We start from the raw sequence: 20149 nt of genomic DNA, 5'->3' as shown, positions 1-20149 counted from the left end.
ATCGAAGACAATTAATTGGGTTCCCTTCCATGGAAGACTTTGGCTTTCTCTGTTTTTCTTTATTTATTTTTGATCACCGAAGATTTTTGGGAATCGTTCCTTCCAATTCACGGTCTTTGTCCTTCCCCATTCCTGTTAATAGGTCGAAAGGGCGGAAGGAAGCCTTTGGGCCAAGGCAGAGTGTTAGACTGATCACATCCTCCATCCGGCCCTCAGCGGGAGTCGCCTTCTTGCTCCCAAGCATCAGTTTCGCCCTCCCTCCCGGACGCCACCCCCGCCCTTTTTTTTTTTCCTTTTCTTTGGCGGGGAGGGGGGAAGAAAGGTAGGGGGAAAAAAAGAAAGGTGCTGAAGATAATATGACACTTGCTTTAAAAAACGTTTCATTCCTTCTTTGTGTTTTTTAAAGGGCCCCCCTTTTCTTTTGAAATTATTATTCCTATTACCTAACATCGGGGAGTGTTGATCTTCGGTTGAAATATGTTGCTTAAAGACAATGCTGCTGCTTTGCTTTGTCATTTAAAGTATGTGTGGTGGGGTGTTAGATTCCTTTTTTCTCTCCGTGAGCTTCAGGATATCCTCCTTTTCTAAATCAAATTTTCATGCTTATTCATCAGGCCACTGATCTAAGTCATCTTTGCTATTGAGGAAGAAATACCAAGCACTGTCATCAAATAAAATGAAAACTGACAGGATAAAAATACTGTCTCAACTGCAGCTAAAACCAGTTTAGCTGATGAGCTTCTACTCTCCATATTATAACCCCAGACAGCTCTCATGTTAGGCAATAGGATAATAATTTAGGGGGAAAAAAATGAAAAAAGGCAAAAACAGAAAAACCTTAACTCAAATAGAAGGTACAAATGAAAAGCAATCTATGCCTAAGATGCAGAAAACCCATCCCAGATGGAAAGTGTCACAGATGTAAGTCCTCTTGCTCTGTCCCAGGCAGACAAGTGCAAAAAGCAGAGAAGCAAAGTCAATTTTAAAAAGAGATTGTTTTGTTTTTAAAGATTTTTAAAAAATCAATCCAAAATTATTCCCCACAATAAGAATTTGCTGTGAGAGGGGAGCTCTGGCTTTCCAAGCCTTGCCTGGTATAGAATGCTATGATTTTAAGGAGCCAAGTAATAAAAGATCAGAAAAAGTAAGTTCATAATGCAACGGTCTGATCATCTGTTTTAGGATCTATGACAAATGTAGTGACATTTGTTTATATTCTGTCCAGGATCAATTTAATTTTCTTTCCCAAGCAACCCCTTCCACACCCAACTCCCAAAGCCACTAACTGGTATCTTCTTGGGAGAGCCAAGGGTAGAAAATTTTGTAACTATCTGCTGCAAAATTTCCAATTGTCCCTGCCCTTTAAAATAACAAAGGTCTTTATTTCTTCACATGTAGTCATATGGTCCCGCAGAAAAGTGATGCTATTCATGGCTCCAGTTTTACAAAGCTACTTATTTTGGCCAAGTCCCAGGTTTATCTAGTTGAATTACATTCTGATGTCAGGCCAGATTTGAAAATGGCCACCTTCGTGTGCCCCAGTCTTGTGGCTGTAATGAAGCTCCCAGTGCAAGAATTACTCATGCAAGACCAGAAAGGGCAACTTTTAACACATGCTTTCCTTTCTGGCCTCTCTTTTACTAGACAATTTTGACATGATAACATGGAGAACTTGGAATTTCCAGTTGTCAGGTTGTCATTGACTTGTGTTCATTTTTGTTGGGGTGTTGGATCATTCCAAAAATGGGAATATTCTTATCACTAAAACCCTTTCAAGTGTTACGAAAATTAGAGATATCTAAGTTGAAGAAGAGGAGAACCATGCAATAATCATGTTAGATGTGCAGGCCGCATCTTGTAGAGATGATTTATATGGTAAATTCAGTCACTGAGTCTGACCAACACTTCCCTTGTCGATTGAGATGGGTTTTTGTGTTTTTGTTTTTTGAGACAGAATCTCACCCTGCCACTCAGGCTGGAGTGTGGTAGAGTGATCATAGCTCACTGAACTCCTAGTCTCAAGTGATCCTTCTACCTCAGCCTCCAGAAAAGCTGGGACTACAGATGTGCGCCACCACACTGGGCTAGTTGAGAGTTTTATACATTGTCTGTTGTGTAATCAGGGTGTTGATCAGGGCTGCAATGGCCTCAAGGCTCAATTGGAGGACCCACTTTCAAACTCACTTATGTGGCTGTTGGCAGGCCTCAGGCTCTCACTAGCTGTTGGCCAGAGACATCAGTTCCTTGCAATGTGGACCTCTCATAAGGCCACTCATAATATGGCACCTTGCCTCTCTCACAGCAAAGGCTCAGAGAGTCTCTCCCTCTGAGAGAGGGAGGGAAGGAAGGAGGCAGAGAGAGAGAGCAGGAGAAAATGACGGAGAAGATAGAAGTCACAGTCTTTCTGTAACCTAATCTGGGAAGTGACATCCTATCACTTTTGCCATATACTATTCACTAGAAGCAAGTCACTAGATCTTCCCACACTCGAGGGGTAGCAGGGATTACATAGAGTGTGCAAAACCATTGGGGGATCACAGGGAGCCATTTGAGAGGCTGTTTACTACAAGGATTATTCATTTATTCATTCCTAGAATATTATGAAGATGAGGCAACAGAGAGAAATGACTCTTGGAGCTCTGTCCTTGGGGAGTCCAGAGAAAGGGTCACAGATAAAAATACAGTGTTGACTGGTTATGATGCCACTTGCAGATGTTAGAGTCAGGACAGAACCCTAACTCTGGCCAACCAGCTCCAAACACATGTCCCTGGACTCTAGAGACAAAACATGGAGGAAGTTGATTAATGAAAGACCATGAACAGTTCTGGGAAAAACATCCAAATGTAGAGCGCTGGGGAGTCAAATCTGTACTCAAAGGTCAGAGCATATGGACCATAGTCTGTAGAAAGCAACTTCAGCTATCTGGGTTGTGATGTAAAAAGCACCTTTGGTAATTGCTACCCATGTCTCCAATGTGGGTCTGCACAGTACTGATATCTAGGAAGGATAGCAGAGGTGGTTGATACCGACTGGTTTAGTTCTGCCTTTCACTATTGATTTCTTGTCTTGCCTCAGGCAAGTCACTTAACCTCCCTTGCTCCCCCAGGATGTTGTGAGAATTCATGAGGTAATATTTACGAAATGCTGTGTGATCCATAGGCAAAAAATCATCAGGGCAGAATCCTGGTTTAGTTATATGGATACAAATCTTAGGGATCAAATAAAAGGCCAAGTTAGCTGCATATTTTGGGGCTCTGACTCTTTGCTGAGGTTGTAAGTTTTATAGTGGTATGCTGGTAAATGTTTAACAATCGACTCTCTGGGAAAAAAGCCCTGATCTGTACATTTGCCAATTTCCATGGTATAAATAATGCTACCATAACCGATTTCAAGCCAATGTGATGTCACTGAACTTAGTGTTTGGAAAAGATGCACATGATCAGCTCCACAAGCCCCTAAGAGCTTGCCCTGGTGTACCACTGGGTGTGCTAGAACTTCTTAACTTCAGATTAGCTTGAGCATCAAAAATAGTTATCTTTTAAATACATTTTTCACTTCACACTGCACTGCTACCTGACGTCTTTTATGATAAACACTAATGTTTGTTCTTTTGTATGTCTGATAAAAAGCTATTCCAAAATTTAGAGAAGCCCCAGAATTTCTAGGCTGGGATATATCAAGTCCAGGTTAGTGATGACCCCTTGAACATTATTACACCTGACTCAGGTTTCAAACCAAGTTGGAAGAATCTGTTAATTTTCTCTAATTACCTAAGGAACAATTCCATTTCTGAAACTGCACTAGTGGGCATTTAGATTGGGAGATTTGGGAGCCCTACTCCTGCCCCCTAGGGCAAATGGGAAACTTGTTGTATGTCAGGCTCTCCCAGTAAGAGAATTTTATCAAGCAGGGAGCTAGGAGGAGAAGCTGTGGGAACCAGACTCAAGGTAGTAATGAAAGCTTCCAGGGAATCCTATGGAAGAGTAAACATGGAACTTGAGCAGTGGAGTCCAAGCCTGGCTGGTCATCAGAATCACCTGAGGAGTAAATAAAAGAAAAAAGAAAAAAATTTTCAGAAGCCTGAGCCCTACTTCAGATATGTTGAGTCAGAATCTCTAGTGGGGGACTTGGGGATTTAATTTTTAGACACTCACTGGGTGATTCTTTGGAATTAGTCAAGTTTGGGAACCACTGAACCAGGCTTGTATTCCATAGCGGTACATTGTGTTACCTTATAGGATGCCTTTAGTTTTTTGTTTGTTTGTTTGTTTTTGCTTTTGAGACAGAGTTTCGCTCTTATCACCCAGGCTGGAGTGCAATGGTGCAATCTTGGCTCACTGTAACCTCTGCCTCCTGGGCTCAAGTGATTCTCCTGCCTCAGCTGGGATTACAGGTGCCCGCCACCATGCCCAGCTAATTTTTGTATTTTTAGTAGAGATGGGGTTTCGCCATGTTGGCCAGGCTGGTCTCGAACTCCTCACCTCAGGTGATCCACCCGCCTTGGCCTCCCGAAGTGCTGGGATTATAGGTGTGAGCCACTGTGCCCAGCTTGATGCCTTTAGTTTTGCACAAAGTTTTCACTCTAGTTGATTACTTTTTGAACTGAAGGATGGAAATAATGAGAACCATAAGGGAGTGTGACATGTGTCATGTGTCATGTGTGAATGTGTGTGTGAGAAAGAGAGAGAGACAGAAAGAGAGAGAGAGACAGAGAGAGAGAGAGAGATGGTTGGATAAATGTCATTGCATGGTGTGATGTTGGGTCTGGGACCTTATTTATGAGTCTCAACAAGGTCACAGTGGCTATTCTGAAATGCAACAGCTGCTACTTCCAGAGTTTGCTTCATAGCATTTCCTTAGACTGACCTTGCCATTTGTGTACCTTGTGCCACATGAATCCTGTCCTCAGAGGATTGAGTCTGGAGTAGAAGATGTGACCCAGCCATGAGGTTGTCTGGCACGAGACCTCTGTCCAACAGTTGTGCCTGCTCTATACAGAGAAGCCACCTAATCGGATGCTTTCATTTGGGCGTCTGAGTGTAAAATATGCTGGCAGAAGCTGGGAAGTATTCAGTGAGAAGGGAACAAGCAGAAACCAGGAAGCAGTAGAAGCCTGGAGGAAGCAAGAGCTGTGAGGCAGTGAAGTGAGTAGAGACAGCAATTAGATGGTGGCAATGGGAGCAGAGGAAGGAAAGACAGGAGAGCAGTGGCCTTTATAGTGGAAAAATACAGAAGAAAGGAAGGAAATAAACAAAGGAGAAAGGAAGGAAGGAGAGAAGGAACACCTGTTTCAGAAGGAGAAGACAAAAAGACCAAGTCCTGAGAGCTGTTTCCTGGTTGCTTCCTTCCCTTGGAATTCTGCTATCCCTATGAATAAAGCCGTCTGACTCCTTGTCTGTTACTAGGGAGAACCTTACTAATCACAGTGCCAGGCTTAGAAAAGGGTGAAAACACACGTCTTTTCCGACTTTCTCCTGGAGAATGTGTCCACAGTAGCAGAAGGCTGACCACAGAGCATCAGCACCAGCCTAGGAGAGGTATCCACTGAAGGCTGATTAACAAGGCTGGGTCTTGCAACCACCTTCATCTTGCTCAATGGCCTGGATAAAGAATTTGAGAATATACCTCCCAGGGCTGCAATTGACATTGAGTGGACTGTGATTGCAAAAGTGTTGAAAGATAGGAATTATCTGTAAAGGCTGGGGACACATTTTTCTTTTGGGTTGTTTTGAGAAATAAGTGCACTGAAGAATCTAAAGTTCTTAACATGGTGTGGAGGCTACTAGTTGTCCGCCAATACCTGTTCCCCTCTTCTTCCATAGTAATAAAGCCCCCAGTCTTCAGATGGACATATGACCAACTGGAATAAAGATCCCATTTTCCAGACGCCCTTATGGGATCCACTGAGCCCAGGCCATGGGGTGTCAGCAAAACTGTTGTGTGCCACTTAAAGGGAGTGGCAAGTACCCTCCTTCCCTCCTCCTGACAGCTACAACTCCGCAAGCTGTTGTGGACCATGAGGTGACATTGGGAAAGGAGCAAAAGGGAGAAAGGGCCTCAGTCTTTAACACAGAGGTGCACCATGCTAGTCTGGGATGGGCTCCCTCTGGATTTCTCAAATATGAGAACAAAATTAACTTTGGTCTTGTTTTAGCCAACATTGTTTTAGCCAACATTGTTTTAGACTTTCCAATGCCTCACAGCCAAGCCTTATCTTATTTTATCACAACATAACTGGCTCATGGTAGGTACTCATCAAACGTCAGTTTCTTTTGCCACTTTTCTTTGATATTACTGTATTCTGTCTTATATTTCAGTCATTTTGGTGCTTTCTTACCCCACTTATTTATTTGAAAGGTCTTTGAGAGTAGGAACTATGTCTTATTTTTCTCCCTCGTCTTTCACAAGGTAGACGTTCAATTTGTTGAATCAAATTGTGCAATTCATCAGTCAGATGAAGTTCAATGAAAATAAAGATGTATACATTGCAGAGATACAGGATGGTGAAAGGCTAGCTCGGGACAGAAGACTTGAGAATCACAGCAGACCGTAAGCTAATCATGCGTCAACAATCACTGCTGTTGTTTTAATTTATTTGTGTTTAGAGACAGGGTCTTGCTCTGTCACCCAGGCTGGAGTGCAATGGTGCCATTGTAGCTCACTGCAGTCTGGAACTCTCCGGGCTCAATTGATCCTCCTGCCTCAACCTCCCAGTAGCTGGGACTACAGGCATATGCCACCATGTCTGGCTAATTTTTAAATTTTTTTGTAGAGACAAGGTCTCTCTTTGTTGCCCAGGCTGGTCTTGAACTCCTGGGCTCAAGTGATTCTCCCAGCTTGGCCTCCCAAAGCGCTGGGATTACTGGGATGCACCACTGTGCCTGGCCCTACTATTGCTTTTAAATCGAACACATAAATTTGTCGTGCGGAAAGTGAATGAAGCAGCGTGAAGGAACCAGTATGAAGAGTAACCCAAAGAAGTTAAAAAGGTGACTCTCAAAGGGATGGTAGAAGGTAGTTGTAGAGAGATTTACTTTTTAAAAAGCCTACTTTCTGTGCCCCACTCCTAGAGAGTCTGTTTAAAAGCTCCTCAAGTGAGTCTGCTGTGCAGTCAGGATCCAAAATAGCTGATGAGAAGACAAGTTGAAAGTGTGTTTCTCTTGGAAAAATATATGAAGTAATTTAACTGTCTTCCCAAGTGTATGAAAATTTGTTTTGAGATGGATGTGGTGCATTTCTGTCTTCAGAGGAACAGAGACAGACTTCAGTTACAGCCAGGGAAATGAGAATTCTTGGGGTCTTGGTCCAGCCACTAACCCCTTGTTCTCCGGCAAGTGAGTGCACCTCTTGAAGCTTTGTCTGCGTCTGTAAGTGGTAGAAACTGGGCTTTGTGATCTGGCTTCGCTCTGATAGCCTATGGCTCTATCTGGAGGTTCCTCGCCTAAGCTAGGACTTCCCAAGTAGGGACTTTCTTGTCTTCCCAGGTTCTGATGGCAGCGCACCAGTCAGGCCCAGCAGCACACAGCCTGTGCCCACTTGTGCTGAGAAGGCTGGGCACGCGATACCCTGAGTGTTCCCTGAAGGGCCACTTGCCCATCGCTTTTCTAGCCTTTCACATTTCCACTTAGCCACCTTTCCCCCCTCTCCCTTTCCCTGCCTCCTCCTTATTATTCTAAATAGTACTTTAAACTCTAGAGCCAGGCTCTTCAATTAAGGTGTAGACAAAGTGGTTTGACTCCACTTGATTAAAAACCCTGTGAATGGGAGAGAACACAAACCTCAAAACATTTGCCTTTCAAAGCCAGAAGAGGGGGGAGAGAGAAACTGTTATGTGATCTCGAATTTGCCAGATGTCAGCTTAGAGGGGCCTAAAGAATTCCTAAGCCTTTGTTTACCAAATCCTTCCGCAGAGCCTCAGTGAACCCAGAGCCTGTGGCTACCTTGCAGGAGAGGCCACCGAGAGGCCAAAACTGGATGGGAAGGGTCAGGGTGGTAGGGGTGGGGGTGGGGAGAGGTATTTGAATTTTGTTTTTTCCACTTAATTATCTGGGGCTGCTTTTGGAGAAATCGGTTTTCTTTGCGTTAGGAAATTAACCCTTAATCTCCACAAATGAGGGCAATCAACCCATTTACTAAATAAACACAGATCATTGCAGACTGGCTGCTCCTCTTTGTGATTTAATTTGAGAATGGTTTCACCTGAGGGAGGGGCCAAGGAGTGGCTGCCCTGAGAAACCTGGCGGGGTCCCCAAACGGAGGTGGCGAAAAGAGGTGGTTAAGAGAGGGCGGAGTGAGCCGGTTTGAGACTGAAGAGAGCTTTGAGATTTCCTTTTCATGAGTAAATCCGAGTCCCTCACTGGCTTGGGTCTTACCTTCTGAATTTATTTGGGGCCTTCCGTTGTATGGTGTTAATTTTGGCTTTGAAAGTGTGAAGCCGGTTAAAGCAACTTTTATTCGAATGCTGCCTATCAGAAGCCTCTGGGATGGGAACAGAGAAGCCCTTTATTTCTTAGCTAACTTTCTCATTAATATGTTGAGGAATCTCTCCTAGCTTTTAATTCCCTGCCTCAGTCACCAGTTATTTTGTTTATAGGTCGTCACAGAAAGTTATTTAAATCTACACAGTCACACTGCAGTGGGGCACAGTGCCAGCAGCAGAATGGGTTCGATAAATGATTGAATGAATGAGTAAGGTACAGCTCAAGTTAAAAGGGTGTAATTAAACCACATGGTCTTTGTTTATTTTTTAAAATGTATTTAGAGTCCTTATGTGTCAGGCCCTGTGCTGTGTGAGGTGCAGGGAATGTGCGTCCCTGCCATCATGGATCTTACAGTCTCTTCTTTCTTTTCTTTTTTATTTTTGAGACAGTCTTGCTCTGTCACCCAGGTTGGAGTGCAGTGGCGCCATGTTGGCTCAGTGCAACTCTGCCTCCCGAGTTCAAGCAATTCTTATGCCTCAGTCTGTCAAGAAGTTGGGACTACGGGTGTGCGCCACCATGCTTGGCTAATTTTTGTATTTTTAGTAGAGATGGGGGTTCACCACATTGGCCAGGCTGGTCTCGAACTCTTGGCCTCAAGTGATCCGCCCATCTTGGCTTCCCAAAGTGCTGGGATTTACAGGCGCTGAGCCACCGTGCCCGACCCAATCTTATAGCCTTAATTGACAAATGAATCTGGTTTTCTGCGATGACTTTGAGTTTGTCTCAAAATTATAATGGGAGTTTGGCCTGAGTTAGGAGCCAGCCTATCATGTGATTTAAAAATGAAGGACTAGGCTGGGTGCAGTGGCTCACACTTGTAATCCCAGCACTTTGGGAGGCTGAGGTGGGTGGACTGCTTGAGCCGAGTTTGAAACCAGCCTGAACAACGTGGTGAAACTGTCTTTACCAAAAATACAAAAATTAGCTGGGCATAGTGGAGAGTGCCCATAGTCCCAACTACTCAGGAGGCTGAGGTGGGAGGATCACTTGAGCCTGGGAGATTGAGGCTATCGTGAGCTGTGATAGCTCCACTGTACTTCAGCCTGGGTGACAGAGTGAGACCTTGTCTTGTAAATACATAAATAGGAAGGGCAGAGTTGGAAAATGGTTCAGGGATTCATTTTTTTTTTTTTTTTTTGAGACAAAGTCTCACTCTGTTGCCTAAGCTGGAGTGCAGTGGCACGATCTCAGCTCACTGCAACCTCCGCCTCCCGGGTTGAAGCCTTTCTCCTGCTTCAGCCTCCCAAGTAGCTGGGACTACAGGCACGTGCCACCATGCCCAGCTAATTTTTGTATTTTTAGTAGAGACAGCGTTTCACTATGTTGGCCAGGATGGTCTTGAACTCCTGACCTCGTGATCCACCCGCCTCAGCCTCCCGAAGTGCTGGGATTACAGGCATGAGCCGCTGTGCCTGGCCTAGGGATGGATTTTTTAATAAGTGATCTCAGATTCCAGTCATTCATTCCCTTTATTTTGGGGGTGAGAAAGCTGAAGCCCAAGATGGTAGAGTGAATTGTCCAAGCACTGGACAATTCATGACAGAAAGAACTGGAACTAGAATCCACACGTTTGGGTTCCTGGGCTTGTGTTTTACCCAAGAACTTTGCACATAAGGGCCCAACTTTATTCTCTCTGCTTCCTCCCCACCTCACATTGCAAAGAGCTTGTGTGAGTTCCAGAGTGAACGATCCAAGTGACTGGTCGGAGTGAGGGGCTTTCGGGGTGACTTGTGACAGGGAGACCCACAGAAAGCTGGTAAGTGGGGCCACTCTGCTTGGTGTCCACAGCCTGAGCTGCCCCGGACAGCTGTGCCTTGTCAAGAAAGGACTGGAAGGGGGTTGCAGAAACCACTGCTGGCATCCAGCCTCACCTCAGAGGCAGGGGAGGGAACTGGCTGTGTCTGCTGGCTGTTTGTGCTGGGGAAGGGGCTGTTGGCCTGTTTCTCTGGCTTCCAGCAGACTTGTGAAGAGCTGCTACCAAAACTGAGGGGTTTTGAAAACAGCCTGGGAGGCTGGAGAGGAAACATTTAGAGAAGAGATAAACAAAAGAAGCGACAGACTTCTCACTCTAACAAAAGGGGCTTTGGTTTACTTGTGAAACTTCACTCCTTCTCTTCCCCTAGCGTTAATTTATAAAGCTGGTCCATGGCTCCAAGAGATTACCCTATTTTAAAACCCTGGTTCTGAGGACCATATTGGTCTTGCTGTGTTTTGGCACCCAGGGTTGATGATGTCCTGACTTAAATTCCAGCTAAACAGTTAAGAGTAAGCCAGCTAACTGACTCTGGTGTCTGGTGTTAGCCATGTCATTACTATTTTTATTATTAACAGCTAACATTTATTGAGTGTTTACCATAGTCAGGCATTGTGCTAAGACCTTAACCCACACTTCTTGAGTTTTCATCCTCACAGCAGCCCTTTGAGGTGGCTACAGCGTATTCCACCCATTTTACAGATGGGAAAACCAAGGCATAGAGAGGTCTAGGGTTACACTGGTGGTAATTCAAAGAATGGGACTTTTCTGAGATGGAGTCTCACTCTGTGACCCAGGTTGGAGTGCAGTGGCACCATCTTGGCTCACTGCAACCTCCGCCTCCCAGGTTCAAACGATTCTCGTGCCTCAGCCTCCCAACTAGCTGGGATTACATGCATCTGCCAATATGCCGGCTAATTGCTTGCATTTTTAGTAGAGATGGGGTTTCACCATGTTGGCCAGGCTAATCTCAAACTCCTGACCTCAGGTAATCTACCTGCCTTGGCCTCCCAAAGTGCTAGGATTACGGGCTTGAGATACCACACCAGCTTCAGAATGGGACATTGGATCCAGTTCTCTCTTTGAAGAAAAAAAAAAAAGAAGGAAATTAGAACAAGGAAGAAATTTAGGCTGCTCCTAATAGCACAAGCCATCTGTATATGCCTGACCTGGAGAAGGCTCTTAGAGAGCGAACAGACAGGATGAGCTTGTGTTTTCTGTGGAAGCCTCGGTAAGGATGTGTTTCTCTCTACCTCCTATGCAGCCAGCTGTCCCAGAGAAAATCACAAGACCACGATATTCATGGGATACTGCATCGCATCACAAGACCACGATATTCATGGGATACTGCATCGCTGTAAGGAATACAGGATATTTCCTCTAGAAACAATCTCACATTCTCTTCTAAGAACTGTAGAGTAGTTTTCCCATTCACTATTTTGAAAGCTGTTAGTTTTGGTATAGTGGGGACTCCTCTTTCTTTAGAGATGCAGTTTGATAGTTTTGGTGGAGAGCCTAGGTTTTGTGGATTTTAATCCTTGTTCAGTAGTTTGTTAGTTATGTGACTTTGGACCCGCTTCTTAACTCCCCTTGGCCTCAGTTTCCTCATCTGTAAAATGGTGATAATATTTAATGGTAGCACCTGCTTCATAGGATTGCAAGGGTCAAATGAGATAATACAATGTACTTAGTACCGGGCATGTTACAAACGCTCAGTAAGGAATGATTATTATTGGTAATGGTTTAAAGAGGCAATTTGATCTGGGAAGATGGGAGCTAAAGTTTCTGGTTTCTCAAAAGGCTGTCAGCATCATGTATGCTCAGTTGAGAGTGAGAATACTGTAGGAATGGCAAGGCCAGAGGAAAGTCACATTTCCATCCTGAATATTTCCAATACACAAATACGCTGAAGAGATGGATGTTTGTAAGTTGCTGCAGACCACAGGAGCTGTTGAAGAAAAATCTTTCTTTTCCAAATCTGGATGCTTATACCCCATAGAAAAGATATTTTGGGCATCCCGTGTTTATTTCTACCCATGCCCTTTTTAGGCATTGGTCTTTCAGAAACAAAAACTGTGCTAGGTATAAATAAAAGAAGAAAAAATGTCTTTTTCAGTTTTAGGCAATATGCATATAGTGTTTATCAACATGATTATAATCTTCAGAGGAGCTGACCTTCTGATGGAAAACAGGGAAAAAACTGAAGTCCCAATGGCGCATTAAAAAATGTTCCACTTGCTTTATGTTATGGTCCTGCCCATTTCATTTGGGATACAAGCCCATTCAAAATGCCCTATAGCTCATTTTAGATTTGCAGAGCCTGTGGAACCCTGCCCATTTTTGCAAGTGGAAGGGTCAGAAGCAGTTATTTGCTGCATGGCATACCCCTGGCAGGCAGCATCTGCATCTACATTTTTTTTTTTTTTTTTTTTTTTTTGGTACAGTCTTGCTCTGTTGACCAGGCTGGAGTGTAGTGGCACAGTCTTGGCTCCCTGCAACCTCTGCCTCCTAGGTTCAAGCGATTCTCCTGCCTTAGCCTCCCAAGTAGCTGAGATTACAGGCACCCACCACCATGCCTGACTAATTTTTGTATTTTTAATAGAGACGGGGTTTCACCATGTTGGCCAGGCTGGTCTTGAACTCCTGACCTCAGGTGATCCACCCACCTTGGCCTCCCAAAGGGCTGGGATTATAGGCGTGAGTCACTGTGCCCAGCCTAAAACATATTTTTATTTCCTAGGAGGCTTTGCACTAGATGGTGCTTAATAAATATTTGTTCATTAAAAATGTTGTTTTCTACTTTATGCAGTTAAATTTGTTGGTTTAAAATCATTTTCCTCATTATAATTTCTGAAAGCTTAAACACTGAAGTTTGTGTTTATGTGTGTATGTAAAATAACAATTATAGGAGTTGAGTCCAATCTTCCTCCCCAACTACAAGACCCTGTTACAGTGGTCCTTATACCTATCGCCATGGTCCTCCTTAAATACATCTGCCTTACTATCTTTAAAAACACACAACCCCCCCCCCAAAAAAACAATTAATTACAAAAATACTGTTTTATGTTGTAGCAGGTAAAAATGGTGGCCTGTCTTTTATGACTTCTATAAACCAGTAAGGGCTTTGAGCACCCAAAGGCTTAGAACACCATCTTACTTTTCAAACAAAAACAAAAAACAAACAAAAAAAACACAGATTCAAAACAAAAAAACAAAAAAACACAGATTCCTTTGCTAAACATAAAACCCTCACAATTGCCCAGAAAGTCTAATATGTTTTTATCTAAAATGTTTAAGATGCAGAAATGGACACTTAGAGAGGCTAAATAACTTGCCCAAGATCATGGAGCTAGTAACTAGTGGGGCTGTGATTTGAACCCAGGCCATCTGGCTCCAGACGTGGAGGCACCACTTGATCACACTGACAAGTGTCAGGTGTGTGTGCCACTGGCCAAAACACAGTTCTGACAGGAGAGATCTCAGCTCTGCTTGAACTCCAGGGAGAGAGGGCTTTCTTTGCATGGTCCCATTTCATTTTTTGGACAGTTTTAATTGTTAGAAAGTCCTTCATTATATTGAACGGAAATCTGCCTCCCCAAGGCTTCCATTGATCTTCACAGTACAAATTTAATCCCTCTCCCACACAACCACCCCTCAGATATATGTGTGCCAACCCGCTCCCACACCTCCTCCTCCACCCGGTTGGTGGGAACACTGGAAATAGGCCCTCTCAAGGTTCCAGGCCCCCAATGCGGCTGAGACCATGGGGAGGCTAGATGGGGCTTATATAGGAGGCAGAATGTTAAATCAGGCATTGCCAGTTGCTGTAGGTAATGTTTAGAATCCTGGACAAGGAATTCTCTAGGAACCAGCTAAGAGTGGCTCTCCATCCCTGAATTACATACTTCCCTGTAACACGGACATTGCCATAAGATGTCATTGGTCCTGAAAGTGGTGAGTGCAGGGAAATAGCAATGACTTGAGCTCTCTGATTTGTAGCTAGCTGAGTCTTTATTCCAACCTACTGAGTTTCAGTGGGAAGGGGAACCATACAAAATTATTGAGGATGAGACCCCAAGAGACATCAAAATGGGTAGGATGGAGCGCCCGAATGGGGATGCAGAGCAGGTTCTGCAGCAGGAATGATTATGTGGTGCCTAATGGGTTTGAAATTGCAGTAGACACGTGCTAAGTGCATACCCTGGTCTGAGCACAAAAGAGACTTAGAAATGCAGTTTTAAAGTCATTTCTGTTCTCTCCATTGATTACATTATAGAAATAGAAATGCATGGGTATGTGGCAGGTGGTGTATAGTAGCAAAACAACCAGGGCCTGCTCCCCTGGAAGATCTCAGCCAAGGAGAGTGAAGGAGTAGCATGTTTTGGCAGCAATTTTTAGCCATTCTCTCCACCCCCAACTCCCAGCCTTTGGCTAGACTGGCACCTGATGGATGGGTGGCTTATCCTTGTATAATCACATAGCTGAATATCTCCAAAAGGCCAGTAAAGATATGGTAGCCTCAAAGCTCAGCAGGACCCAAATCCTGACCAGATCCAAAGATCCTTTGGAGAGGCAGCAAAGGAGATGCCTTCACTGTGTCTAAATGCATGTGTTCATTCATTCATCCAAAACCAAGTGTGCCGGCCCCTGTGTGTGGACCCACAGATACAGTGATAAACAAGCCCAGTACAGCCTCCATGTCATGCCGTACAGACTTACTGCACACCTACCATGTGCCAAGCTCTGTGCTGGCCTGACTTGGTATGTAGGCCCTTAATGTCCCATCCTTTTAGGGGTTTTAGGAAAGAGATGTGGAGGGCAAATGTCTTCCGTGCTTTTGGAATAGGCTTCTGTTGGGGATATGCTGGGACTGCTCGTGCTGGCTGTCTTCTTGGAGATGTGAGATGTGCAGCCACCAAGGGCTCCTCAGAGGAACACCCACAGGACTCCCCATCCACACCCCCATCAGGCAAATTCCCCTTTGTCTAAATTTGGATGTTGTTCTCTCTAACGGAGCAGAGGGTAAGTCTAGCAATGTCAGCCTCCCTTGGAATCTCAGGCCAAGCCTTTGAGCAGACAGGCATTTCTCATCCTCAGTCTCTCAGCATCTCCCAGCGATTAACATAACCTGACACCAGGCCCATCAAGATAAGGATCCTAATGGCTACAATGGCTTCCCTTTCCTCCCCCAGCCCTTCTTTATTGCTCTGCACATTACGCTCACTTCCAGCAGGGAAGAGTTTAGAAGCGTGGGGCTAGGCGACCCCATTCTGCAGTCAGCTCCCTGCAAGGCTTGTGCGAGGGCCCCAGGGACGGAGAAGCATTTCCCTTTAATAAGCTTCTCACACTACATTAAAGATAAAAGGGGAAGGGAAATATTTATATTCTGACAAAGCAGCTCTTCCCTTCAGGCTCTTGTTTTATTTATTAACTTGCTCTGTCCCTCTCTCAGTCTTTCTCTATTTCAGGGGCGAGGCATTTCCTCTCCTTCTCCCCTTTAGTCATTAATTTTGCGGGTGAGTGACAGTGACAGGGGGACTTTGGAATCGTTGTCAAAGAGATGGGATTTATAGGTGGGTGCCATTCCCAGGTGACACACACAGCTGTTCCTGTACCCTCTCGGGAGATGCTCCCCCATTACCACACTTATTATATAGCCCTTGGACGGCAGGATGAATCATGCTGGTTATGTTATGTCATTGAAAATGAAGTTGTGTCAGTCCAGCAAATTGCTCAGATATACAGTAACCTGGATGCTGACTGCATACACCTGGGACTTTTTCGACCTCTTCTTTTATTGCATATTTTCCTCTCTCCTAGAGGTGATCTCTTGAGGAAGCTTATTTCCTCCAGCTAATCTGCTTAGAGCCAATAAAACACAGATACGCTGTTTTGCAATGATTATCATTAAAGTTGTAGGCTACCTATTGTTCCAAAGCCTACTCTAGTTGTAAAGGAGTTAATTCTCTTAAACACACCCTGCCTAGATTAATTAGATGGTCGGGATAGTTTAGTCTCTGTTCTGTTGGCCTGGGGAATATTCATCTTGTTTTCCAAGTAGAAGCTCTTTTGTTTTTTGGTAATAACTTTTAAAAAATGACATATGATCATCATTTAAAAATTCAAGTACAAAGAAAGCAACAAATGTCCTATCTATGCACTTGTGGAGAAGCAATATAGGGTGATGGTTGAGAGCAAAGACAGCAAAGACCCTGGAGCCTGAATCCCTGAGTTTGACTCTTAGCTCTCCCATGTACTATCTGTGTAACCCATAGGAAACATCTCCATTCCTCAGTTTCCTTACCTGTAAAATGGGGGTGATGATATTATCTACTCCTTAAAAATTTTATGTGGGGGGCTGGCTGTGGCTCATGCCCGTAATAGCAGCACTTTGGGAGGCTGAGGTGAGTAGATCACTTGAGCCCAGGAGCTCAAGACCAGCCTGGACAACATGGCAAAACCTCATCTCTAAAAAAAATATTTTTAAAAAATTAACTGGGTGTGGTGGCATGCACCTGTAGTCCCAGATATCTGGGAGGTTGAGGCGGGAGGATCACTTGAGCCCAGGAGGTGGAGGCTGCAGTGAGCCATGATCACACCACTGCACTCCAGCCTGGGCAATAGAGCGAGACCCTGTCTCAAAAAAGAAATAAAAAGTTTTATGAGGATTAAATTTGTAGATACATGTAAAGTTCTTAAGATAGTGTTGACCCGTAGTGAGCCCGTAAAAAGAATTAGCTGTTGTTACAATTACCATTGAAAAATAATAAGAAAGCAAGAGAGGTCACAAATAATTTTATTGTAACATGATTATATTATGCATGCTTTTAAAATAATTAAAAACACTAGGCTTGGTTTTACCTGAACTTGACAGAAAAAAGGAACTCAGGTGAAATTAATAAACTTCAAAGATTAGTTCCTGAATGACAATATTAGTTTCTCGAAGATCATCCCAAGATTAGAAAAATATAATAGATGATGAAAATGAACTGAAAGTTTGGGTGGGTGGTTTTGATGGGCTTCCTGCCAGGTAATAAGATGATTTAGTGCTCTCATGCTTCTTCCCCACTCCCAATTTTTGATGCTTCTATAATTTTTAATTTGTTTGACTTTATAGCATCTACATTCTGATTTGCATCTATTTATTTCTCCAGAGGTCTAGTCCTTATTCCATATTTAATTGAATTTAGTGTTTACTGCTAGTCCTTTTATCAAGAGTTTCACATTACTAGTTCTCTAATTTGGTCAGTTTTTTTGACTGGTTGTATTTCACTGTCGAGTAGGCTTTTTTCTCCCATTTTTTGCCCCTGCAGAAGGACTTATTGGTGTTAATATTCCCCAAATTCTTTCATATTTGAGAATGTTTGACTGTTACGTCACTAAGTATGTAAGTGACATCTTGCTGAGTATAATGTTCTTGAATTGCCTTTTCTTTTCCTCAGAACCTTGTAGGCATTTTTCTATTGCCTTCTGGCAGTACGTGTTGCTATTTGGAAGGATGAAGTCAGGCTTGTAGTTGTCCCCTTGTCAGATCCTAGGTTTTTTTTTTTTTTTTTTTTTTTTTTTTTTTGAGACGGAGTCTTGCTCTGTCACTCAGGATAGAGTGCAGTGGCATGATCTCGGCTCACTGCAGCCTCCACCTCCTGGGTTCAGGCGATTCCCCTGCCTCAGCCTCTCTAGTAGCAGAGGTGCATGTCACTACACCTGGCTAATTTTTTTTATTTTTATTTTTAGTAAAGACACGTTTTCACCATGTTGGCCAGGCTGGTCTCAAACTCCTGACCTCAAGTGATCCACCTGCCTCGGTCTCTCAAAGTGTTGGGATTACAGGCATGAGACACTGCACCCGGACAAGAATTCTTATTGATCGATCTATATCAAATTTTCCTAGTTTAGAATGGGCCCTTCCTTCCTTCCTTCCTTCCTTCCTTCCTTCCTTCCTTCCTTCCTTCCTCCCTCCCTCCCTCCCTCCCTTCCTTCCTTCCTTCCTTCCTTCCTCCCTCCCTCCCTTCCTTCCTCCCTCCCTTCCTCCCTCCCTCCCTCCCTCCCTTCCTTCCTTCCTTCCTTCCTCCCTTCCTTCCTTCCTCCCTTCCTTCCTTCCTCCCTTCCTTCCTTCCTCCCTCTCTCCCTTCTTTCTTTCCTTTCTTTCTTTCCTTCCTTCCTTCCTTTCTTTTCTTTTCTTTTCTTTTCTCTTTTCTTTTCTTTTCTTTTCTTTTCTTTTCTTTTCTTTCTTTCTTTCTTTCTTTCTTTCTTTCTTTCTTTCTTTCTTTCTTTTCTTTCTTCTCTCTCTCTCTCTTTATTTTCTTTTCTAAGTATCTAGACCTTGTCTGGCATAGAATGGGCCCTATTATTTTATTTTATTGTATTCATTTTTTGAGATGGGGTCTTGCTATGTTGCCCAGGCTGGTCTTGAACTCCTGGGCTCAAACAACACTCCAGGTAGCTGGGATTACAGGTGTGTGCCACTGTGCCCAGCTGAGTGGGCCTTTTAAATCTGAAGATTCAAGTGTTCTTTGAGTTTGGAAAAGTTTTTCTGTATTATGTTCTCAAATATTTTTTCAGTTCTATTTTTTAGGATAGAGAGGAGGCTTCTGTTTCAGGGATGAATATCAATTTACCTTCTGTTTCTATTCCTTTATTGATAATTGCTTTAATTATTGCTTTTCCCCTCTGTTTTAACTTGTATTACCTCAAGCATTTCCCTAATGTGTTCATTTCATTTTGGGGACTGGTGTTTTTTGTGCCTTTAGTTTTTTCTGACTTATAGAAGGTGATGATTTCTTGGTCCTTCATTGTTTCTTTAGCTGCCTGATCTCTCCTTTCATCTCATTCTTTTGATAGTTTGTTTCAACTTTGAGTTGACTGTGTATTTGTCCCCAAGGGTTACCAAAGAGGCAGAGGAACGTTCCCACCCTTGAAACTGTAGTATAGCTTGGGGAGAGAGAAAAAGTTAAATGGTAATCAAAACTCTATATGCTCAAGATGAGTAACTAGACATCAGGTGCTATGAGTGCTCAGAAGAAGGAAGAGGAGTTTCAAAAGTTGGTGGTTGGGATGTTCAAAGACCTGGGACAGAGGGATGAGCAGCATTTCAGCAGGAAGTCCTCTGGTCTGTGGAGGACTGGGCAGGAGCAGGCAGATGACAGACAGTGGGAATCACAGTGTGTGGCGGGTTCATTTAGCACAGCATTTGGGTCTCCAGGCTTCAGAGTCACACAACCTGGGTTCAACTCTGCTCTACTACTTGTAAGCAGTGTGACCTTGGACCAGGTACTTGATCTCTCTGAGCCTCGCTTTCCTAATCCATGCCATGGCAATAAGCCACTTCATGGCATCATTAAGACTAAATGAGATAATTCATCTGAAGGGCAAGGCAATCAGCACATGGTTATAAGTGCTTAATGAATGGTGACTACTATTGTGGAAGCCCTTGAGTCCCTAACTGGATTACTGAGTCCTTAGGAGAAGGAATTGAGTCTTATTCCTCATTGTGTGCCTCACGCATAATAGATGAGCAATAAATGTATGGATGACTTTATTTTATCAGTTAGGTCATATTTCATTGCACATAGCAGAAACCCTAACTCAAACTGGCTAAAACCAGGGATGCATGCAGGATCCCATCATTCTGTAGGTCAAATCCAGCCTGCTGCCTGTTTTTGTACAGTCCATGAACGAAGAATGGGTTTTGCATTTTTAAATGTTTAAAAAAAATCAAAAGAATATTTTGAGAAACTTGAAAATTATATGACATTAACATTTCGGTATCTATAAATAAAGTTTTATTGGAACACAGTCATACATTCATTTATGTATGGTGTATGGCAGGTGTTGGCAACCTTTTTCTGTAAGGGGCCTGATTGTAAATATTTTAGATGTGGGAGATTATATGTCATCTGTCACAGCTACTCCACT

Source organism: Chlorocebus sabaeus, chromosome 10 (genome assembly GCF_047675955.1).
Source record: "Chlorocebus sabaeus isolate Y175 chromosome 10, mChlSab1.0.hap1, whole genome shotgun sequence".
Taxonomy (NCBI): domain Eukaryota; kingdom Metazoa; phylum Chordata; class Mammalia; order Primates; family Cercopithecidae; genus Chlorocebus; species Chlorocebus sabaeus.
This window is presented reverse-complemented; position numbering follows the sequence as displayed.